Here is a 25572-nt window from a genome sequence, read left to right on the forward strand (position 1 = left end):
CTACCTGTAGATTTTGGCCTGTAGCTCAGCCGCCACCTAGGGAAACCTACCAAACCTGTGCATTTCTGAAAACTAGAGACCTAGGGGAATCCAAGATGGGGTGACTTGTGTGGCTCGGACCAGGTTCTGTTACCCAGAATCCATTGCAAACCTCAAAATTTGGCTAAAAAAACACATGTTCCTCACATTTCTGTGGCAGAAAGTTCTGGAATATGAGAGGAGCCACAAATTTCCTTCCACCCATCGTTCCCCCTCGTCTCCCGATAAAAATGATACCTCACTTGTGAGGGTAGGCCTAGCGCCCGCAACAGGAAACGCCCCAAAGCGCAACGTGGACACAGCCAAATTTTTGAAGGAAAACAGAGGTGTTTTTTGTAAAGTGCCTACCTGTAGATTTTGGCCTCTAGCTCAGCCGCCACCTAGGGAAACCTACCAAACCTGTGCATTTCTGAAAACTAGAGACCTAGGGGAATCCAAGATGGGGTGATTTGTGTGGCTCGGACCAGGTTCTGTTACCCAGAATCCTTTGCAAACCTCAAAATTGGGCTAAAAAAACACATGTTCCTCACATTTCTGTGGCAGAAAGTTCTGGAATCTGAGAGGAGCCACAAATTTCCTTAAACACAGCGTTCCCCCACGTCTCCCGATAAAAATGATACCTCACTTGTGTGGGTAGGCCTAGCGCCCGCGACAGGAAACGCCCCAAAGCGCAACGTGGACACAGCCAAATTTTTGAAGGAAAACAGAGGTGTTTTTTGCAAAGTGCCTACCTGTAGATTTTGGCCTGTAGCTCAGCCGCCACCTAGGGAAACCTACCAAACCTGTGCATTTCTGAAAACTAGAGACCTAGGGGAATCCAAGATGGGGTGACTTGTGTGGCTCGGACCAGGTTCTGTTACCCAGAATCCTTGCAAACCTCACAATTTGGCTAAAAAAACACATGTTCCTCACATTTCTGTGGCAGAAAGTTCTGGAATCTGAGAGGAGCCACAAATTTCCTTCCACCCAGTGTTCCCCCACGTCTCCCGATAAAAATGATACCTCACTTGTGTGGGTAGGCCTAGCGCCCGCGACAGGAAACGCCCCAAAGCGCAATGTGGACACAGCCAAATTTTTGAAGAAAAACAAAGGAGTTTTTTGCAAAGTGCCTAGCTGTAGATTTTGGCCTGTAGCTCAGCCGCCACCTAGGGAAACCTACCAAACCTCTGGATTTCTGAAAACTAGAGACCTAGGGGAATCCAAGATGGGGTGACTTGTGTGGCTCGGACCAGGTTCTGTTACCCAGAATCCTTTGCAAACCTCAAAATTTGGCTAAAAAACACATGTTCCTCACATTTCTGTGGCAGAAAGTTCTGGAATCTGAGAGGAGCCACAAATTTCCTTCCACCCATCGTTCCCCCACGTCTCCTGATAAAAATGATACCTCACTTGTGTGGGGAGGCCTAGCGCCCGCGACAGGAAACGCCCCAAAGCGCAACGTGGACACAGCCAAATTTTTGAAGGAAAACAGAGGTGTTTTTTGCAAAGTGCCTACCTGTAGATTTTGGCCTGTAGCTCAGCCGCCACCTAGGGAAACCTACCAAACCTGTGCATTTCTGAAAACTAGAGACCCAGGGGAATCCAAGATAGGGTGACTTGTGTGGCTCGGACCAGGTTCTGTTACCCAGAATCCTTTGCAAACCTCAAAATTTGGCTAAAAAAACACATGTTCCTCACATTTCTGTGGCAGAAAGTTCTGGAATCTGAGAGGAGCCACAACTTTCCTTCCACCCAGCGTTCCCCCACGTCTCCCGATAAAAATGATACCTCACTTGTGTGGGTAGGCCTAGCGCCCGCGAAAGGAAACGCCCCAAAGCGCAACGTGGACACAGCCACATTTTTTAAGAAAAACAAAGGTGTTTTTTGCAAAGTGCCTACATGTAGATTTTGGCCTCTAGCTCAGCCGCCACCTAGGGAAACCTACCAAACCTGTGCATTTCTGAAAACTAGAGACCTAGGGGAATCCAAGATGGGGTGATTTGTGTGGCTCGGACCAGGTTCTGTTACCCAGAATCCTTTGCAAACCTCAAAATTGGGCTAAAAAAACACATGTTCCTCACATTTCTGTGGCAGAAAGTTCTGGAATCTGAGAGGAGCCACAAATTTCCTTCCACACAGCGTTCCCCCACGTCTCCCGATAAAAATGATACCTCACTTGTGTGGGTAGGCCTAGCGCCCGCGACAGGAAACGCCCCAAAGCGCAACGTGGACACAGCCAAATTTTTGAAGGAAAACAGAGGTGTTTTTTGCAAAGTGCCTACCTGTAGATTTTGGCCTGTAGGTCAGCCGCCACCTAGGGAAGCCTACCAAACCTGTGCATTTCTGAAAACTAGAGACCTAGGGGAATCCAAGATGGGGTGACTTGTGTGGCTCGGACCAGGTTCTGTTACCCAGAATCCTTTGCAAACCTCAAAATTTGGCTAAAAAAACACATGTTCCTCACATTTCTGTGGCAGAAAGTTCTGGAATCTGAGAGGAGCCACAAATTTCCTTCCACCTAGTGTTCCCCCATGTCTCCCGATAAAAATGATACCTCACTTGTGTGGGTAGGCCTAGCGCCCGCGACAGGAAACGCCCCAAAGCGCAACGTGGACACAAGCAAATTTTTGAAGGAAAACAGAGGAGTTTTTTGCAAAGTGCCTACCTGTAGATTTTGGCCTGTAGCTCAGCCGCCACCTGGGGAAACCTACCACACCTGTGCATTTCTGAAAACTAGAGACCTAGGGGAATCCAAGATGGGGTGATTTGTGTGGCTCGGACCAGGTTCTGTTACCCAGAATCCTTTGCAAACCTCAAAATTGGGCTAAAAAAACACATGTTCCTCACATTTCTGTGGCAGAAAGTTCTGGAATCTGAGAGGAGCCACAAATTTCCTTCCACACAGCGTTCCCCCACGTCTCCCGATAAAAATTATACCTCACTTGTGTGGGTAGGCCTAGCGCCCGCGACAGGAAACGCCCCAAAGCGCAACGTGGACACAGCCAAATTTTTGAAGGAAAACAGAGGTGTTTTTTGCAAAGTGCCTACCTGTAGATTTTGGCCTGTAGCTCAGCCGCCACCTAGGGAAACCTACCAAACCTGTGCATTTCTGAAAACTAGAGACCTAGGGGAATCCAAGATGGGGTGACTTGTGTGGCTCGGACCAGGTTCTGTTACCCAGAATCCTTTGCAAACCTCAAAATTTGGCTAAAAAAACACATGTTCATCACATTTCTGTGGCAGAAAGTTCTGGAATCTGAGAGGAGCCACAAATTTCCTTCCACCCAGTGTTCCCCCACGTCTCCCGATAAAAATGATACCTCACTTGAGTGGGTAGGCCTAGCGCCCGCGACAGGAAACGCCCCAAAGCGCAACGTGGACACAGACAAATTTTTGAAGAAAAACATAGGTGTTTTTTGCAAAGTGCCTAGCTGTAGATTTTGGCCTGTAGCTCAGCCGCCACCTAGGGAAACCTACCAAACCTGTGCATTTCTGAAAACTAGAGACCTAGGGGAATCCAAGATGGGGTGACTTGTGTGGCTCGGACCAGGTTCTGTTACCCAGAATCCTTTGCAAACCTCAAAATTTGGCTAAAAAACACATGTTCCTCACATTTCTGTGGCAGAAAGTTCTGGAATCTGAGAGGAGCCACAAATTTCCTTCCACCCATCGTTCCCCCACGTCTCCTGATAAAAATGATACCTCACTTGTGTGGGGAGGCCTAGCGCCCGCGACAGGAAACGCCCCAAAGCGCAACGTGGACACAGCCAAATTTTTGAAGGAAAACAGAGGTGTTTTTTGCAAAGTGCCTACCTGTAGATTTTGGCCTGTAGCTCAGCCGCCACGTAGGGAAACCTAACAAACCTGTGCATTTCTGAAAACTAGAGACCTAGGGGAATCCAAGATAGGGTGACTTGTGTGGCTCGGACCAGGTTCTGTTACCCAGAATCCTTTGCAAACCTCAAAATTTGGCTAAAAAAACACATGTTCCTCACAGTTCTGTGGCAGAAAGTTCTGGAATCTGAGAGGAGCCACAAATTTCCTTCCACCCATCGTTCCCCCACGTCTCCCGATAGAAATGATACCTCACTTGTGTGGGTAGGCCTAGCGCTCGCGACAGGAAACGCCCCAAAGCGCAACGTGGACACAGCAAAATTTTTGAAGCAAAACAGAGGTGTTTTTTGCAAAGTGCCTACCTGTAGATTTTGGCCTGTAGCTCAGCCGCCACCTAGGGAAACCTACCAAACCTGTGCATTTCTGAAAACTAGAGACCTAGGGGAATCCAAGATGGGGTGACTTGTGTGGCTCGGACCAGGTTCTGTTACCCAGAATCCTTTGCAAACCTCAAAATTTGGCTTAAAAACACATGTTCCTCACATTTCTGTGGCAGAAAGTTCTGGAATCTGAGAGGAGCCACAAATTTCCTTCCACCCAGCGTTCCCCCACGTCTCCCGATAAAAATGATACCTCACTTGTGTGGGTAGGCCTAGCGCCGGCGACAGGAAGCGCCCCAAAGCGCAACGTGGACACAGCCAAATTTTTGAAGGAAAACAGAGGTGTTTTTTGCAAAGTGCCTACCTGTAGATTTTGGCCTGTAGCTCAGCCGCCACGTAGGGAAACCTAACAAACCTGTGCATTTCTGAAAACTAGAGACCTAGGGGAATCCAAGATAGGGTGACTTGTGTGGCTCGGACCAGGTTCTGTTACCCAGAATCCTTTGCAAACCTCAAAATTTGGCTAAAAAAACACATGTTCCTCACAGTTCTGTGGCAGAAAGTTCTGGAATCTGAGAGGAGCCACAAATTTCCTTCCACCCATCGTTCCCCCACGTCTCCCGATAGAAATGATACCTCACTTGTGTGGGTAGGCCTAGCGCTCGCGACAGGAAACGCCCCAAAGCGCAACGTGGACACAGCAAAATTTTTGAAGCAAAACAGAGGTGTTTTTTGCAAAGTGCCTACCTGTAGATTTTGGCCTGTAGCTCAGCCGCCACCTAGGGAAACCTACCAAACCTGTGCATTTCTGAAAACTAGAGACCTAGGGGAATCCAAGATGGGGTGACTTGTGTGGCTCGGACCAGGTTCTGTTACCCAGAATCCTTTGCAAACCTCAAAATTTGGCTTAAAAACACATGTTCCTCACATTTCTGTGGCAGAAAGTTCTGGAATCTGAGAGGAGCCACAAATTTCCTTCCACCCAGCGTTCCCCCACGTCTCCCGATAAAAATGATACCTCACTTGTGTGGGTAGGCCTAGCGCCGGCGACAGGAAACGCCCCAAAGCGCAACGTGGACACAGCCAAATTTTTGAAGGAAAACAGAGGTGTTTTTTGCAAAGTGCCTACCTGTAGATTTTGGCCTGTAGCTCAGCCGCCACCTAGGGAAAGCTACCAAACCTGTGCATTTCTGAAAACTAGAGACCTAGGGGAATCCAAGATGGGGTGATTTGTGTGGCTCGGACCAGGTTCTGTTACCCAGAATCCTTTGCAAACCTCAAAATTGGGCTAAAAAAACACATGTTCCTCACATTTCTGTGGCAGAAAGTTCTGGAATCTGAGAGGAGCCACAAATTTCCTTCCACCCAGCGTTCCCCCACGTCTCCCGATAAAAATGATACCTCACTTGTGTGGGTAGGCCTAGCGCCAGCGACAGGAAACGCCCCAAAGTGCAATGTGGACACAGCCAAATTTTTGAAGGAAAACAGAGGTGTTTTTTGCAAAGTGCCTACCTGTAGATTTTGGCCTGTAGCTCAGCCGCAACCTAGGGAAACCTACCAAACCTGTGCATTTCTGAAAACTAGAGACCTAGGGGAATCCAAGATGGGGTGATTTGTGTGGATCGGACCAGGTTCTGTTACCCAGAATCCTTTGCAAACCTCAAAATTGGGCTAAAAAAACACATGTTCCTCACATTTCTGTGGCAGAAAGTTCTGGAATCTGAGAGGAGCCACAAATTTCCTTCCACCCAGCGTTCCCCCACGTCTCCCGATAAAAATGATACCTCACTTGTGTGGGTAGGCCTAGCGCCAGCGACAGGAAACGCCCCAAAGCGCAATGTGGACACAGCCAAATTTTTGAAGGAAAACAGAGGTGTTTTTTGCAAAGTGCCTACCTGTAGGTTTTGGCCTGTAGCTCAGCCGCCACCTAGGGAAACCTACCAAACCTGTGCATTTCTGAAAACTAGAGACCTAGGGGAATCCAAGATGGGGTGACTTGTGTGGCTCGGACCAGGTTCTGTTACCCAGAATCCTTTGCAAACCTCAAAATTTGGCTAAAAAAACACATGTTCCTCACATTTCTGTGGCAGAAAGTTTTGGAATATGAGAGGAGCCACAAATTTCCTTCCACCCATCGTTCCCCCACGTCTCCCGATAAAAATGATACCTCACTTGTGAGGGGAGGCCTAGCGCCCGCGACAGGAAACGCCCCAAAGCGCAACGTGGACACAGCCACATTTTTGAAGAAAAACAAAGGTGTTTTTTGCAAAGTGCCTACCTGTAGATTTTGGCCTCTAGCTCAGCCGCCAGCTAGGGAAACCTACCAAACCTGTGCATTTCTGAAATCTAGAGACCTAGGGGAATCCAAGATGGGGTGACTTGTGTGGCTCGGACCAGGTTTTGTTACCCAGAATCCTTTGCAAACCTAAAAATTTGGCTAAAAAAACACATGTTCCTCACATTTCTGTGGCAGAAAGTTCTGGAATCTGAGAGGAGCCACAAATTTCCTTCCACCCAGCGTTCCCCCACGTCTCCCGATTAAAAAGATACCTCACTTGTGTGGGTAGGCCTAGCGTCGGCGACAGGAAACGCCCCAAAGCGCAACGTGGACACAGCCAAATTTTTGAAGGAAAACAGAGGTGTTTTTTGCAAAGTGCCTACCTGTAGATTTTGGCCTGTAGCTCAGCCGCCACCTAGGGAAACCTACCAAACCTGTGCATTTCTGAAAACTAGAGACCTAGAGGAATCCAAGATGGGTGATTTGTGTGGCTCGGACCAGGTTCTGTTACCCAGAATCCTTTGCAAACCTCAAAATTGGGCTAAAAAAACACATGTTCCTCACATTTCTGTGGCAGAAAGTTCTGGAATCTGAGAGGAGCCACAAATTTCCTTCCACACAGCGTTCCCCCACGTCTCCCGATAAAAATGATACCTCACTTGTGTGGGTAGGCCTAGCGCCGGCGACAGGAAACGCCCCAAAGCGCAACGTGGACACAGCCAAATTTTTGAAGGAAAACAGAGGTGTTTTTTGCAAAGTGCCTACCTGTAGGTTTTGGCCTGTAGCTCAGCCGCCACCTAGGGAAACCTACCAAACCTGTGCATTTCTGAAAACTAGAGACCTAGGGGAATCCAAGATGGGGTGACTTGTGTGGCTCGGACCAGGTTCTGTTACCCAGAATCCTTTGCAAACCTCAAAATTTGGCTAAAAAAACACATGTTCCTCACATTTCTGTGGCAGAAAGTTCTGGAATATGAGAGGAGCCACAAATTTCCTTCCACCCATCGTTCCCCCACGTCTCCCGATAAAAATGATACCTCACTTGTGAGGGGAGGCCTAGCGCCCGCGACAGGAAACGCCCCAAAGCGCAACGTGGACACAGCCACATTTTTGAAGAAAAACAAAGGTGTTTTTTGCAAAGTGCCTACCTGTAGATTTTGGCCTCTAGCTCAGCCGCCAGCTAGGGAAACCTACCAAACCTGTGCATTTCTGAAATCTAGAGACCTAGGGGAATCCAAGATGGGGTGACTTGTGTGGCTCGGACCAGGTTTTGTTACCCAGAATCCTTTGCAAACCTAAAAATTTGGCTAAAAAAACACATGTTCCTCACATTTCTGTGGCAGAAAGTTCTGGAATCTGAGAGGAGCCACAAATTTCCTTCCACCCAGCGTTCCCCCACGTCTCCCGATTAAAAAGATACCTCACTTGTGTGGGTAGGCCTAGCGTCGGCGACAGGAAACGCCCCAAAGCGCAACGTGGACACAGCCAAATTTTTGAAGGAAAACAGAGGTGTTTTTTGCAAAGTGCCTACCTGTAGATTTTGGCCTGTAGCTCAGCCGCCACCTAGGGAAACCTACCAAACCTGTGCATTTCTGAAAACTAGAGACCTAGAGGAATCCAAGATGGGCGATTTGTGTGGCTCGGACCAGGTTCTGTTACCCAGAATCCTTTGCAAACCTCAAAATTGGGCTAAAAAAACACATGTTCCTCACATTTCTGTGGCAGAAAGTTCTGGAATCTGAGAGGAGCCACAAATTTCCTTCCACACAGCGTTCCCCCACGTCTCCCGATAAAAATGATACCTCACTTGTGTGGGTAGGCCTAGCGCCGGCGACAGGAAACGCCCCAAAGCGCAACGTGGACACAGCCAAATTTTTGAAGGAAAACAGAGGTGTTTTTTGCAAAGTGCCTACCTGTAGATTTTGGCCTGTAGCTCAGCCGCCACCTAGGGAAACCTACCAAACCTGTGCATTTCTGAAAACTAGAGACCTAGGGGAATCCAAGATGGGGTGATTTGTGTGGCTCGGACCAGGTTCTGTTACCCAGAATCCTTTGCAAACCTCAAAATTGGGCTAAAAAAACACATGTTCCTCACATTTCTGTGGCAGAAAGTTCTGGAATCTGAGAGGAGCCACAAATTTCCTTCCACCCAGCGTTCCCCCACGTCTCCAGATAAAAATGATACCTCACTTGTGTGGGTAGGCCTAGCACCAGCGACAGGAAACGCCCCAAAGCGCAATGTGGACACAGCCAAATTTTTGAAGGAAAACAGAGGTGTTTTTTGCAAAGTGCCTACCTGTAGATTTTGGCCTGTAGCTCAGCCGCCACCTAGGGAAACCTACCAAACCTGTGCATTTCTGAAAACTAGAGACCTAGGGGAATCCAAGATGGGGTGACTTGTGTGGCTCGGACCAGGTTCTGTTACCCAGAATCCTTTGCAAACCTCAAAATTTGGCTAAAAAAACACATGTTCCTCACATTTCTGTGGCAGAAAGTTCTGGAATATGAGAGGAGCCACAAATTTCCTTCCACCCATCGTTCCCCCTCGTCTCCCGATAAAAATGATACCTCACTTGTGAGGGTAGGCCTAGCGCCCGCGACAGGAAACGCCCCAAAGCGCAACGTGGACACAGCCACATTTTTGAAGAAAAACAAAGGTGTTTTTTGCAAAGTGCCTACCTGTAGATTTTGGCCTCTAGCTCAGCCGCCACCTAGGGAAACCTACCAAACCTGTGCATTTCTGAAAACTAGAGACCTAGGGGAATCCAAGATGGGGTGACTTGTGTGGCTCGGACCATGTTTTGTTACCCAGAATCCTTTGCAAACCTAAAAATTTGGCTAAAAAAACACATGTTCCTCACATTTCTGTGGCAGAAAGTTCTGGAATCTGAGAGGAGCCACAAATTTCCTTCCACCCAGCGTTCCCCCACGTCTCCCGATAAAAAAGATACCTCACTTGTGTGGGTAGGCCTAGCGTCGGCGACAGGAAACGCCCCAAAGCGCAACGTGGACACAGCCAAATTTTTGAAGGAAAACAGAGGTGTTTTTTGCAAAGTGCCTACCTGTAGATTTTGGCCTGTAGCTCAGCCGCCACCTAGGGAAACCTACCAAACCTGTGCATTTCTGAAAACTAGAGACCTAGAGGAATCCAAGATGGGTGATTTGTGTGGCTCGGACCAGGTTCTGTTACCCAGAATCCTTTGCAAACCTCAAAATTGGGCTAAAAAAACACATGTTCCTCACATTTCTGTGGCAGAAAGTTCTGGAATCTGAGAGGAGCCACAAATTTCCTTCCACACAGCGTTCCCCCACGTCTCCCGATAAAAATGATACCTCACTTGTGTGGGTAGGCCTAGCGCCCACGACAGGAAACGCCCCAAAGCGCAACGTGGACACAGCCAAATTTTTGAAGGAAAACAGAGATGTTTTTTGCAAAGTGCCTACCTGTAGATTTTGGCCTGTAGCTCAGCCGCCACCTAAGGAAACCTACCAAACCTGTGCATTTCTGAAAACTAGAGACCTAGGGGAATCCAAGATGGGGTGACTTGTGTGGCTCGGACCAGGTTCTGTTACCCAGAATCCTTTGCAAACCTCAAAATTTGGCTAAAAAAACACATGTTCCTCACATTTCTGTGGCAGAAAGTTCTGGAATCTGAGAGGAGCCACAAATGTCCTTCCACCCATCGTTCCCCCACATCTCCTGATAAAAATGATACCTCACTTGTGTGGGTAGGCCTAGCGCCCGCGACAGGAAACGCCCCAAAGCGCAATGTGGACACATCCAAATTTTTGAAGGAAAACAGAGGTGTTTTTGCAAAGTGCCTACCTGTAGATTTCGGCCTGTAGCTCAGCCGCCACATAGGGAAACCTACCAAGCCTGTGCATTTCTGAAAACTAGAGACCTAGGGGAATCCAAGATGGGGTGACTTGTGTGGCTCGGACCAGGTTCTGTTACCCAGAATCCTTTGCAAACCTCAAAATTTGGCTAAAAAAACACATGTTCTTCACATTTCTGTGGCAGAAAGTTCTGGAATCTGAGAGGAGCCACAAATTTCCTTCCACCCAGTGTTCCCCCACGTCTCCCGATAAAAATGATACCTCACTTGTGTGGGTAGGCCTAGCGCCCGCGACAGGAAACGCACCAAAGCGCAACGTGGACACAGCCAAATTTTTGAAGAAAAACAAAGGTGTTTTTTGCAAAGTGCCTAGCTGTAGATTTTGGCCTGTAGCTCAGCCGCCACCTAAGGAAACCTACCAAACCTGTGCATTTCTGAAAACTAGAGACCTAGGGGAATCCAAGATGGGGTGACTTGTGTGGCTCGGACCAGGTTCTGTTACCCAGAATCCTTTGCAAACCTCAAAATTTGGCTAAAAAAACACATGTTCCTCACATTTCTGTTGCAGAAAGTTCTGGAATCTGAGAGGAGCCACAAATTTCCTTCCACCCATCGTTCCCCCACGTCTCCCGATAAAAATGATACCTCACTTGTGTGGGTAGGCCTAGCGCCCGCGACAGGAAACGCCCCAAAGCGCAACGTGGACACTGCAACATTTTTGAAGGAAAACAGAGGTGTTTTTTGCAAAGTGCCTACCTGTAGATTTTGGCCTGTAGCTCAGCCGTCACCTAGGGAAACCTACCAAACCTGTGCATTTCTGAAATCTAGAGACCTAGGGGAATCCAAGATGGGGTGACTTGTGTGGCTCGGACCAGGTTTTGTTACCCAGAATCCTTTGCAAACCTAAAAATTTGGCTAAAAAAACACATGTTCCTCACATTTCTGTGGCAGAAAGTTCTGGAATCTGAGAGGAGCCACAAATTTCCTTCCACCCAGCGTTCCCCCACGTCTCCCGATAAAAATGATACCTCACTTGTGAGGGTAGGCCTAGCGCCCGCGACAGGAAACGCCCCAAAGCGCAACGTGGACACAGCCACATTTTTGAAGAAAAACAAAGGTGTTTTTTGCAAAGTGCCTACCTGTAGATTTTGGCCTCTAGCTCAGCCGCCACCTGGGGAAACCTACCAAACCTGTGCATTTCTGAAAACTAGAGACCTAGGGGAATCCAAGATGGGGTGACTTGTGTCTCGGACCATGTTTTGTTACCCAGAATCCTTTGCAAACCTAAAAATTTGGCTAAAAAAACACATGTTCCTCACATTTCTGTGGCAGAAAGTTCTGGAATCTGAGAGGAGCCACAAATTTCCTTCCACCCAGCGTTCCCCCACGTCTCCCGATAAAAAAGATACCTCACTTGTGTGGGTAGGCCTAGCGTCGGCGACAGGAAACGCCCCAAAGCGCAACGTGGACACAGCCAAATTTTTGAAGGAAAACAGAGGTGTTTTTTGCAAAGTGCCTACCTGTAGATTTTGGCCTGTAGCTCAGCCGCCACCTAGGGAAACCTACCAAACCTGTGCATTTCTGAAAACTAGAGACCTAGAGGAATCCAAGATGGGTGATTTGTGTGGCTCGGACCAGGTTCTGTTACCCAGAATCCTTTGCAAACCTCAAAATTGGGCTAAAAAAACACATGTTCCTCACATTTCTGTGGCAGAAAGTTCTGGAATCTGAGAGGAGCCACAAATTTCCTTCCACACAGCGTTCCCCCACGTCTCCCGATACAAATGATACCTCACTTGTGTGGGTAGGCCTAGCGCCCGCGACAGGAAACGCCCCAAAGCGCAACGTGGACACAGCCAAATTTTTTAAGGAAAACAGAGATGTTTTTTGCAAAGTGCCTACCTGTAGATTTTGGCCTGTAGCTCAGCCGCCACCTAAGGAAACCTACCAAACCTGTGCATTTCTGAAAACTAGAGACCTAGGGGAATCCAAGATGGGGTGACTTGTGTGGCTCGGACCAGGTTCTGTTACCCAGAATCCTTTGCAAACCTCAAAATTTGGCTAAAAAAACACATGTTCCTCACATTTCTGTGGCAGAAAGTTCTGGAATCTGAGAGGAGCCACAAATGTCCTTCCACCCATCGTTCCCCCACATCTCCTGATAAAAATGATACCTCACTTGTGTGGGTAGGCCTAGCGCCCGCGACAGGAAACGCCCCAAAGCGCAACGTGGACACATCCAAATTTTTGAAGGAAAACAGAGGTGTTTTTGCAAAGTGCCTACCTGTAGATTTCGGCCTGTAGCTCAGCCGCCACATAGGGAAACCTACCAAGCCTGTGCATTTCTGAAAACTAGAGACCTAGGGGAATCCAAGATGGGGTGACTTGTGTGGCTCGGACCAGGTTCTGTTACCCAGAATCCTTTGCAAACCTCAAAATTTGGCTAAAAAAACACATGTTCTTCACATTTCTGTGGCAGAAAGTTCTGGAATCTGAGAGGAGCCACAAATTTCCTTCCACCCAGTGTTCCCCCACGTCTCCCGATAAAAATGATACCTCACTTGTGTGGGTAGGCCTAGCGCCCGCGACAGGAAACGCACCAAAGCGCAACGTGGACACAGCCAAATTTTTGAAGAAAAACAAAGGTGTTTTTTGCAAAGTGCCTAGCTGTAGATTTTGGCCTGTAGCTCAGCCGCCACCTAAGGAAACCTACCAAACCTGTGCATTTCTGAAAACTAGAGACCTAGGGGAATCCAAGATGGGGTGACTTGTGTGGCTCGGACCAGGTTCTGTTACCCAGAATCCTTTGCAAACCTCAAAATTTGGCTAAAAAAACACATGTTCCTCACATTTCTGTTGCAGAAAGTTCTGGAATCTGAGAGGAGCCACAAATTTCCTTCCACCCATCGTTCCCCCACGTCTCCCGATAAAAATGATACCTCACTTGTGTGGGTAGGCCTAGCGCCGGCGACAGGAAACGCCCCAAAGCGCAACGTGGACACAGCCAAATTTTTGAAGGAAAACAGAGGTGTTTTTTGCAAAGTGCCTACCTGTAGATTTTGGCCTGTAGCTCAGCCGTCACCTAGGGAAACCTACCAAATCTGTGCATTTCTGAAAACTAGAGACCTAGGGGAATCCAAGATGGGGTGATTTGTGTGGCTCGGACCAGGTTCTGTTACCCAGAATCCTTTGCAAACCTCAAAATTGGGCTAAAAAAACACATGTTCCTCACATTTCTGTGGCAGAAAGTTCTGGAATCTGAGAGGAGCCACAATTTTCCTTCCACACAGCGTTCCCCCACGTCTCCCAATAAAAATGATACCTCACTTGTGTGGGTAGGCCTAGCGCCCGCGACAGGAAACGCCCCAAAGCGCAACGTGGACACAGCCAAATTTTTGAAGGAAAACAGAGGTGTTTTTTGCAAAGTGCCTTCCTGTAGATTTTGGCCTGTAGCTCAGCCGCCACATAGGGAAACCTACCAAACCTGTGCATTTCTGAAAACTAGAGACCTAGGGGAATCCAAGATGGGGTGACTTGTGTGGCTCGGACCAGGTTCTGTTACCCAGAATCCTTTGCAAACCTCAAAATTTGGCTAAAAAAACACATGTTCCTCACATTTCTGTGGCAGAAAGTTCTGGAATCTGAGAGGAGCCACAAATTTCCTTCCACCCATCGTTCCCCCACATCTCCTGATAAAAATGATACCTCACTTGTGTGGGTAGGCCTAGCGCCCGCGACAGGAAACGCTCCAAAGCGCAACGTGGACACAGCCAAATTTTTGAAGGAAAACAGAGGTGTTTTTTGCAAAGTGCCTACCTGTAGATTTTGGCCTGTAGCTCAGCCGCCACATAGGGAAACCTACCAAGCCTGTGCATTTCTGAAAACTAGAGACCTAGGGGAATCCAAGATGGGGTGACTTGTGTGGCTCGGACCAGGTTTTGTTACCCAGTGTCCTTTGCAAACCTCAAAATTTGGCTAAAAAAACACATGTTCCTCACATTTCTGTGGCAGAAAGTTCTGGAATCTGAGAGGAGCCACAAATTTCCTTCCACCCAGCGTTCCCCCACGTCTCCCGATAAAAATGATACCTCACTTGTGTGGGTAGGCCTAGCTCCCGCGACAGGAAACGCCCCAAAGCGCAACGTGGACACAGCCAAATTTTTGAAGAAAAACAGAGGTGTTTTTTGCAAAGTGCCTACCTGTAGATTTTGGCCTGTAGCTCAGCCGCCACCTAGGGAAACCTACCAAACCTGTGCATTTCTGAAAACTAGAGACCTAGGGGAATCCAAGATGGGGTGACTTGTGTGGCTCGGACCAGGTTCTGTTACCCAGAATCCTTTGCAAACCTCAAAATTGGGCTAAAAAAACACATGTTCCTCACATTTCTGTGGCAGAAAGTTCTGGAATCTGAGAGGAGCCACAAATTTCCTTCCACCCATCGTTCCCCCACGTCTCCCGATAAAAATTATACCTAACTTGTGTGGGTAGGCCTAGCGCCCGCGACAGGAAACGCCCCAAAGCGCAACGTGGACACAGCCAAATTTTTGAAGGAAAACAGAGGTGTTTTTTGCAAAGTGCCTACCTGTAGATTTTAGCCTGTAGCTCAGCCGCCACCTAGGGAAACCTACCAAACCTGTGCATTTCTGAAAACTAGAGACCTAGGGGAATCCAAGATAGGGTGACTTGTGTGGCTCGGACCAGGTTCTGTTACCCAGAATCCTTTGCAAACCTCAAAATTTGGCTAAAAAAACACATGTTCCTCACATTTCTGTGGCAGAAAGTTCTGGAATCTGAGAGGAGCCACAACTTTCCTTCCACCCAGAGTTCCCCCACGTCTCCCGATAAAAATGATACCTCACTTGTGTGGGTAGGCCTAGCGCCCGCGACAGGAAACGCCCCAAAGCGCAACGTGGACACAGCCACATTTTTGAAGAAAAACAAAGGTGTTTTTTGCAAAGTGCCTACCTGTAGATTTTGGCCTCTAGCTCAGATGCCACCTAGGGAAACCTACCAAACCTGTGCATTTCTGAAAACTAGAGACCTAGGGGAATCCAAGATGGGGTGACTTGTGTGGCTCGGACCAGGTTTTGTTACCCAGAATCCTTTGCAAACCTAAAAATTTGGCTAAAAAAACACATGTTCCTCACATTTCTGTGGCAGAAAGTTCTGGAATCTGAGAGGAGCCACAAATTTCCTTCCACCCAGCGTTCCCCCACGTCTCCCGATAAAAATGATACCTCACTTGTGTGGGTAGGCCTAGCGCCGGCGACAGGAAACGCCCCAAAGCGCAACGTGGACACAGCCAAATTTTTGAAGGAAAACAGAGGTGTTTTTTGCAAAGTGCCTACCTGTAGATTTTGGCCTGTAGCTCAGCCGCCACCTAGGGAAACCTACCAAACCTGAGCATTTCTGAAAACTAGAGACCTAGAGGAATCCACGATGGGGTGATTTGTGTGGCTCGGACCAGGTTCTGTTACCCAGAATCCTTTGCAAACCTCAAAATTGGGCTAAAAAAACACATGTTCCTCACATTTCTGTGGCAGAAAGTTCTGGAATCTGAGAGGAGCCACAAATTTCCTTCCACACAGCGTTCCCCCACGTCTCCCGATAAAAATGATACCTCACTTGTGTGGGTAGGCCTAGCGCCCGCGACAGGAAACGCCCCAAAGCGCAACGTGGACACAGCCAAATTTTTGAAGGAAAACAGAGGTGTTTTTTGCAAAGTGCCTACCTGTAGATTTTGGCCTGTAGCTCAGCCGCCACCTAGGGAAACCTACCAAACCTGTGCATTTCTGAAAACTAGAGACCTAGGGGAATCCAAGATGGGGTGACTTGTGTGGCTCGGACCAGGTTCTGTTACCCAGAATCCTTTGCAAACCTCAAAATTTGGCTAAAAAAACACATGTTCCTCACATTTCTGTGGCAGAAAGTTCTGGAATCTGAGAGGAGCCACAAATTTACTTCCACCCATCGTTCCCCCACATCTCCTGATAAAAATGATACCTCACTTGTGTGGGTAGGCCTAGCGCCCGCGACAGGAAACGCCCCAAAGCGCAACGTGGACACAGCCAAATTTTTGAAGGAAAACAGAGGTGTTTTTTGCAAAGTGCCTACCTGTAGATTTCGGCCTGTAGCTCAGCCGCCACATAGGGAAACCTACCAAGCCTGTGCATTTCTGAAAACTAGAGACCTAGGGGAATCCAAGATGGGGTGACTTGTGTGGCTCGGACCAGGTTCTGTTACCCAGAATCCTTTGCAAACCTCAACATTTGGCTAAAAAAACACATGTTCCTCACATTTCTGTGGCAGAAAGTTCTGGAAACTGAGAGGAGCCACAAATTTCCTTCGACACAGCGTTCCCCCACGTCTCCCGATAAAAATGATACCTCACTTGTGTGGGTAGGCCTAGCGCCCGAGACAGGAAGCGCCCCAAAGCGCAACGTGGACACAGCCAAATTTTTGAAGGAAAACAGAGGTGTTTTTTGCAAAGTGCCTACCTGTAGATTTTGGCCTGTAGCTCAGCCGCCACCTAGGGAAACCTACCAAACCTGTGCATTTCTGAAAACTAGAGACCTAGGGGAATCCAAGATGGGGTGACTTGTGTGGCTCGGACCAGGTTCTGTTACCCAGAATCCTTTGCAAACCTCAAAATTTGGCTAAAAAAACACATGTTCCTCACATTTCTGTGGCAGAAAGTTCTGGAATCTGAGAGGAGCGACAAATTTCCTTCCACCCAGCGTTCCCCCACGTCTCCCGATAAAAATGATACCTCACTTGTGTGGGTAGGCCTAGCGCCGGCGACAGGAAACGCCCCAAAGCGCAACTTGGACACAGCCACATTTTTTAAGGAAAACAGAGGTTTTTTTTGCAAAGTGCCTATCTGTAGATTTTGGCCTGTAGCTCAGCCCCCACCTAGGGAAACCTACCAAACCTGTGCATTTCTGAAAACTAGAGACCTAGGGGAATCCAAGATGGGGTGACTTGTGTGGCTCGGACCAGGTTCTGTTTCCCAGAATCCTTTGCAAACCTCAAAATTGGGCTAAAAAAACACCTGTTCCTCACATATCTGAGGCAGAAAGTTCTGGAATCTGAGAGGAGCCACAACTTTCCTTCCACCCAGCGTTCCCACACGTCTCCCGATAAAAATTATACCTCACTTGTGTGGGTAGGCCTAGCGCCCGCGACAGGAAACGCCCCAAAGCGCAACGTGGACACAGCCACATTTTTTAAGGAAAACAGAGGAGTTTTTGGCAAAGTGCCTACTTGTAGATTTTGGCCTCTAGCTCAGCCGCCACCTAGGGAAACCTACCAAACCTGTGCATTTCTGAAAACTAGAGACCTAGGGGAATCCAAGATGGGGTGACTTGTGTGGTTCGGACCAGGTTTTGTTACCCAGAATCCTTTGCAAACCTAAAAATTTGGCTAAAAAAACACATGTTCCTCACATTTCTGTGGCAGAAAGTTCTGGAATCTGAGAGGAGCCACACATTTCCTTCCACCCAGCGTTCCCCCACGTCTCCCGATAAAAATGATACCTCACTTGTGTGGGTAGGCCTAGCGCCCGCGACAGAAAACGCCCCAAAGCGCAACATGGACACAGCCAAATTTTTTAAGGAAAACAGAGGTGTTTTTTGCAAAGTGCCTACCTGTAGATTTTGGCCTGTAGCTCAGCCGCCACCTAGGGAAATCTACCACACCTGTGCATTTCTGAAAACTAGAGACCTAGGGGAATCCAAGATGGGGTGATTTGTGTGGCTCGGACCAGGTTCTGTTACCCAGAATCCTTTGCAAACCTCAAAATTGGGCTAAAAAAACACATGTTCCTCACATTTCTGTGGCAGAAAGTTCTGGAATCTGAGAGGAGCCACAAATTTCCTTAAACACAGCGTTCCCCCACGTCTCCCGATAAAAATGATACCTCACTTGTGTGGGTAGGCCTAGTGCCGGCGACAGGAAACGCCCCAAAGCGCAACGTGGACACAGCCAAATTTTTGAAGGAAAACAGAGGTGTTTTTTGCAAAGTGCCTACCTGTAGATTTTGGCCTGTAGCTCAGCCGCCACCTTGGGAAACCTACCAAACCTGTGCATTTCTGAAAACTATAGACCTAGGGGAATCCAAGATGGGGTGACTTGTGTGGCTCGGACTAGGTTCTGTTACCCAGAATCCTTTGCAAACCTCACAATTTGGCTAAAAAAACACATGTTCCTCACATTTCTGTGGCAGAAAGTTCTGGAATCTGTGAGGAGCCACAAATTTCCTTCCACCCAGTGTTCCCCCACGTCTCCCGATAAAAATGATACCTCACTTGTGTGGGTAGGCCTAGCGCCCGCGACAGGAAACGCCCCAAAGCGCAACGTGGACACAGCCAAATTTTTGAAGAAAAACAAAGGAGTTTTTTGCAAAGTGCCTAGCTGTAGATTTTGGCCTGTAGCTCAGCCGCCACCTAGGGAAACCTACCAAACCTCTGCATTTCTGAAAACTAGAGACCTAGGGGAATCCAAGATGGGGTGACTTGTGTGGCTCGGACCAGGTTCTGTTACCCAGAATCCTTTGCAAACCTCAAAATTTGGCTAAAAAACACATGTTCCTCACATTTCTGTGGCAGAAAGTTCTGGAATCTGAGAGGAGCCACAAATTTCCTTCCACCCATCGTTCCCCCACGTCTCCTGATAAAAATGATACCTCACTTGTGTGGGTAGGCCTAGCGCCCGCGACAGGAAACGCCCCAAAGCGCAACGTGGACACAGCCAAATTTTTTAAGGAAAACAGAGGTGTTTTTTGCAAAGTGCCTACCTGTAGATTTTGGCCTGTAGCTCAGCCGCCACCTAGGGAAACCTACCAAACCTGTGCATTTCTGAAAACTAGAGACCTAGGGGAATCCAAGATGGGGTGACTTGTGTGGCTCGGACCAGGTTCTGTTATCCAGAATCCTTTGCAAACCTCAAAATTTGGCTAAAAAACACATGTTCCTCACATTTCTGTGGCAGAAAGTTCTGGAATCTGAGAGGAGCCACAAATTTCCTTCCACCCATCGTTCCCCCACGTCTCCTGATAAAAATGATACCTCACTTGTGTGGGGAGGCCTAGCGCCCGCGACAGGAAACGCCCCAAAGCGCAACGTGGACACAGCCAAATTTTTTAAGGAAAACAGAGGTGTTTTTTGCAAAGTGCCTACCTGTAGATTTTGGCCTGTAGCTCAGCCGCCACCTAGGGAAACCTACCAAACCTGTGCATTTCTGAAAACTAGAGACCCAGGGGAATCCAAGATAGGGTGACTTGTGTGGCTCGGACCAGGTTCTGTTAGCCAGAATCCTTTGCAAACCTCAAAATTTGGCTAAAAAAACACATGTTCCTCACATTTCTGTGGCAGAAAGTTCTGGAATCTGAGAGGAGCCACAACTTTCCTTCCACCCAGCGTTCCCCCACGTCTCCCGATAAAAATGATACCTCACTTGTGTGGGTAGGCCTAGCGCCCGCGAAAGGAAGCGCCCCAAAGCGCAACGTGGACACAGCCACATTTTTTAAGAAAAACAAAGGTGTTTTTTGCAAAGTGCCTACCTGTAGATTTTGGCCTGTAGCTCAGCCGCCACCTAGGGAAACCTACCAAACCTGTGCATTTCTGAAAACTAGAGACCTAGGGGAATCCAAGATGGGGTGATTTGTGTGGCTCGGACCAGGTTCTGTTACCCAGAATCCTTTGCAAACCTCAAAATTGGGCTAAAAAAACACATGTTCCTCACATTTCTGTGGCAGAAAGTTCTGGAATCTGAGAGGAGCCACAAATTTCCTTCCACACAGCGTTCCCCCACGTCTCCCGATAAAAATGATACCTCACTTGTGTGGGTAGGCCTAGCGCCCGCGACAGGAAACGCCCCAAAGCGCAACGTGGACACAGCCACATTTTTGAAGGAAAACAGAGGTGTTTTTTGCAAAGTGCCTACCTGTAGATTTTGGCCTGTAGCTCAGCCGCCACCTAGGGAAACCTACCAAACCTGTGCATTTCTGAAAACTAGAGACCTAGGGGAATCCAAGATGGGGTGACTTGTGTGGCTCGGACCAGGTTCTGTTACCCAGAATCCTTTGCAAACCTCAAAATTTGGCTAAAAAAACACATGTTCCTCACATTTCTGTGGCAGAAAGTTCTGGAATCTGAGAGGAGCCACAAATTTCCTTCCACCTAGTGTTCCCCCACGTCTCCCGATAAAAATGATACCTCACTTGTGTGGGTAGGCCTAGCGCCCGCGACAGGAAACGCCCCAAAGCGCAACGTGGACACAAGCACATTTTTGAAGGAAAACAGAGGTGTTTTTTGCAAAGTGCCTACCTGTAGATTTTGGCCTGTAGCTCAGCCGCCACCTAGGGAAACCTACCACACCTGTGCATTTCTGAAAACTAGAGACCTAGGGGAATCCAAGATGGGGTGATTTGTGTGGCTCGGACCAGGTTCTGTTACCCAGAATCCTTTGCAAACCTCAAAATTGGGCTAAAAAAACACATGTTCCTCACATTTCTGTGGCAGAAAGTTCTGGAATCTGAGAGGAGCCACAAATTTCCTTCCACACAGCGTTCCCCCACGTCTCCCGATAAAAATGATACCTCACTTGTGTGGGTAGGCCTAGCGCCCGCGACAGGAAACGCCCCAAAGCGCAACGTGGACACAGCCAAATTTTTGAAGGAAAACAGAGGTGTTTTTTTCAAAGTGCCTACCTGTAGATTTTGGCCTGTAGCTCAGCCGCCACCTAGGGAAACCTACCAAACCTGTGCATTTCTGAAAACTAGAGACCTAGGGGAATCCAAGATGGGGTGACTTGTGTGGCTCGGACCAAGTTCTGTTACCCAGAATCCTTTGCAAACCTCAAAATTTGGCTAAAAAAACACATGTTCCTCACATTTCTGTGGCAGAAAGTTCTGGAAACTGAGAGGAGCCACAAATTTCCTTCCACCCATCGTTCCCCCACGTCTCCTGATAAAAATGATACCTCACTTGTGTGGGGAGGCCTAGCGCCCGCGACAGGAAACGCCCCAAAGCGCAACGTGGACACAGCCAAATTTTTGAAGGAAAACAGAGGTGTTTTTTGCAAAGTGCCTACCTGTAGATTTTGGCCTGTAGCTCAGCCGCCACGTAGGGAAACCTAACAAACCTGTGCATTTCTGAAAACTAGAGACCTAGGGGAATCCAAGATAGGGTGACTTGTGTGGCTCGGACCAGGTTCTGTTACCCAGAATCCTTTGCAAACCTCAAAATTTGGCTAAAAAAACACATGTTCCTCACATTTCTGTGGCAGAAAGTTCTGGAATCTGAGAGGAGCCACAACTTTCCTTCCACCCAGCGTTCCCCCACGTCTCCCGATAAAAATGATACCTCACTTGTGTGGGTAGGCCTAGCGCCCGCGAGAGGAAACGCCCCAAAGCGCAACGAGGACACAGCCACATTTTTTAAGAAAAACAAAGGTGTTTTTTGCAAAGTGCCTACCTGTAGATTTTGGCCTCTAGCCCAGCCGCCACCTAGGGAAACCTACCAAACCTGTGCATTTCTGAAAACTAGAGACCTAGGGGAATCCAAGATGGGGTGATTTGTGTGGCTCGGACCAGGTTCTGTTACCCAGAATCCTTTGCAAACCTCAAAATTTGGCTAAAAAAACACATGTTCCTCACATTTCTGTGGCAGAAAGTTCTGGAATCTGAGAGGAGCCACAAATTTCCTTCCACACAGCGTTCCCCCACGTCTCCCGATAAAAATGATACCTCACTTGTGTGGGTAGGCCTAGCGCCAGCGACAGGAAACGCCCCAAAGCGCAATGTGGACACAGCCAAATTTTTGAAGGAAAACAGAGGTGTTTTTTGCAAAGTGCCTACCTGTAGATTTTGTCCTGTAGCTCAGCCGCCACCTAGGGAAACGTACCAAACCTGTGTATTTCTGAAAACTAGAGACCTAGGGGAATCCAAGATGGGGTGACTTGTGTGGCTCGGACCAGGTTCTGTTACCCAGAATCCTTTGCAAACCTCAAAATTTGGCTAAAAAAACACATGTTCCTCACATTTCTGTGGCAGAAAGTTCTGGAATCTGAGAGGAGCCACAAATTTCCTTCCACACAGCGTTCCCCCACGTCTCCCGATAAAAAAGATACCTCACTTGTGTGGGTAGGCCTAGCGTCGGCGACAGGAAACGCCCCAAAGCGCAACGTGGACACAGCCAAATTTTTGAAGGAAAACAGAGGTGTTTTTTGCAAAGTGCCTACCTGTAGATTTTGGCCTGTAGCTCAGCCGCCACCTAGGGAAACCTACCAAACCTGTGCATTTCTGAAAACTAGAGACCCAGAGGAATCCAAGATGGGTGATTTGTGTGGCTCGGACCAGGTTCTGTTACCCAGAATCCTTTGCAAACCTCAAAATTGGGCTAAAAAAACACATGTTCCTCACATTTCTGTGGCAGAAAGTTCTGGAATCTGAGAGGAGCCACAAATTTCCTTCCACACAGCGTTCCCCCACAACTCCCGATAAAAATGATACCTCACTTGTGTGGGTAGGCCTAGCGCCCGCGACAGGAAACGCCCCAAAGCGCAACGTGGACACAGCCAAATTTTTGAAGGAAAACAGAGGTGTTTTTTGCAAAGTGCCTACCTGTAGATTTTGGCCTGTAGCTCAGCCGCCACCTAAGGAAACCTACCAAACCTGTGCATTTCTGAAAACTAGAGACCTAGGGGAATCCAAGATGGGGTGACTTGTGTGGCTCGGACCAGGTTCTGTTACCCAGAATCCTTTGCAAACCTCAAAATTTGGCTACAAAAACACATGTTCCTCACATTTCTGTGGCAGAAAGTTCTGGAATCTGAGAGGAGCCACAAATGTCCTTCCACCCATCGTTCCCCCACATCTCCTGATAAAAATGATACCTCACTTGTGTGGGTAGGCCTAGCGCCCGCGACAGGAAACGCCCCAAAGCGCAACGTGGACACAGCCAAATTTTTGAAGGAAAACAGAGGTGTTTTTTGCAAAGTGCCTACCTGTAGATTTCGGCCTGTAGCTCAGCCGCCACATAGGGAAACCTACCAAGCCTGTGCATTTCTGAAAACTAGAGACCTAGGGGAATCCAAGATGGGGTGACTTGTGTGGCTCGGACCAGGTTCTGTTACCCAGAATCCTTTGCAAACCTCAAAATTTGGCTAAAAAAACACATGTTCTTCACATTTCTGTGGCAGAAAGTTCTGGAATCTGAGAGGAGCCACAAATTTCCTTCCACCCAGTGTTCCCCCACGTCTCCCGATAAAAATGATACCTCACTTGTGTGGGTAGGCCTAGCGCCCGCGACAAGAAACGCACCAAAGCGCAACGTGGACACAGCCAAATGTTTGATGAAAAACAAAGGTGTTTTTTGCAAAGTGCCTAGCTGTAGATTTTGGCCTGTAGCTCAGCCGCCACCTAAGGAAACCTACCAAACCTGTGCATTTCTGAAAACTAGAGACCTAGGGGAATCCAAGATGGGGTGACTTGTGTGGCTCGGACCAGGTTCTGTTATCCAGAATCCTTTGCAAACCTCAAAATTTGGCTAAAAAACACATGTTCCTCACATTTCTGTGGCAGAAAGTTCTGGAATCTGAGAGGAGCCACAAATTTCCTTCCACCCATCGTTCCCCCACGTCTCCTGATAAAAATGATACCTCACTTGTGTGGGGAGGCCTAGCGCCCGCGACAGGAAACGCCCCAAAGCGCAACGTGGACACAGCCAAATTTTTTAAGGAAAACAGAGGTGTTTTTTGCAAAGTGCCTACCTGTAGATTTTGGCCTGTAGCTCAGCCGCCACCTAGGGAAACCTACCAAACCTGTGCATTTCTGAAAACTAGAGACCCAGGGGAATCCAAGATAGGGTGACTTGTGTGGCTCGGACCAGGTTCTGTTAGCCAGAATCCTTTGCAAACCTCAAAATTTGGCTAAAAAAACACATGTTCCTCACATTTCTGTGGCAGAAAGTTCTGGAATCTGAGAGGAGCCACAACTTTCCTTCCACCCAGCGTTCCCCCACGTCTCCCGATAAAAATGATACCTCACTTGTGTGGGTAGGCCTAGCGCCCGCGAAAGGAAGCGCCCCAAAGCGCAACGTGGACACAGCCACATTTTTTAAGAAAAACAAAGGTGTTTTTTGCAAAGTGCCTACCTGTAGATTTTGGCCTGTAGCTCAGCCGCCACCTAGGGAAACCTACCAAACCTGTGCATTTCTGAAAACTAGAGACCTAGGGGAATCCAAGATGGGGTGATTTGTGTGGCTCGGACCAGGTTCTGTTACCCAGAATCCTTTGCAAACCTCAAAATTGGGCTAAAAAAACACATGTTCCTCACATTTCTGTGGCAGAAAGTTCTGGAATCTGAGAGGAGCCACAAATTTCCTTCCACACAGCGTTCCCCCACGTCTCCCGATAAAAATGATACCTCACTTGTGTGGGTAGGCCTAGCGCCCGCGACAGGAAACGCCCCAAAGCGCAACGTGGACACAGCCACATTTTTGAAGGAAAACAGAGGTGTTTTTTGCAAAGTGCCTACCTGTAGATTTTGGCCTGTAGCTCAGCCGCCACCTAGGGAAACCTACCAAACCTGTGCATTTCTGAAAACTAGAGACCTAGGGGAATCCAAGATGGGGTGACTTGTGTGGCTCGGACCAGGTTCTGTTACCCAGAATCCTTTGCAAACCTCAAAATTTGGCTAAAAAAACACATGTTCCTCACATTTCTGTGGCAGAAAGTTCTGGAATCTGAGAGGAGCCACAAATTTCCTTCCACCTAGTGTTCCCCCACGTCTCCCGATAAAAATGATACCTCACTTGTGTGGGTAGGCCTAGCGCCCGCGACAGGAAACGCCCCAAAGCGCAACGTGGACACAAGCACATTTTTGAAGGAAAACAGAGGTGTTTTTTGCAAAGTGCCTACCTGTAGATTTTGGCCTGTAGCTCAGCCGCCACCTAGGGAAACCTACCACACCTGTGCATTTCTGAAAACTAGAGACCTAGGGGAATCCAAGATGGGGTGATTTGTGTGGCTCGGACCAGGTTCTGTTACCCAGAATCCTTTGCAAACCTCAAAATTGGGCTAAAAAAACACATGTTCCTCACATTTCTGTGGCAGAAAGTTCTGGAATCTGAGAGGAGCCACAAATTTCCTTCCACACAGCGTTCCCCCACGTCTCCCGATAAAAATGATACCTCACTTGTGTGGGTAGGCCTAGCGCCCGCGACAG

The sequence above is a fragment of the Pleurodeles waltl genome, chromosome 1_1 (assembly GCF_031143425.1).
Source record: "Pleurodeles waltl isolate 20211129_DDA chromosome 1_1, aPleWal1.hap1.20221129, whole genome shotgun sequence".
NCBI lineage: Eukaryota > Metazoa > Chordata > Amphibia > Caudata > Salamandridae > Pleurodeles > Pleurodeles waltl.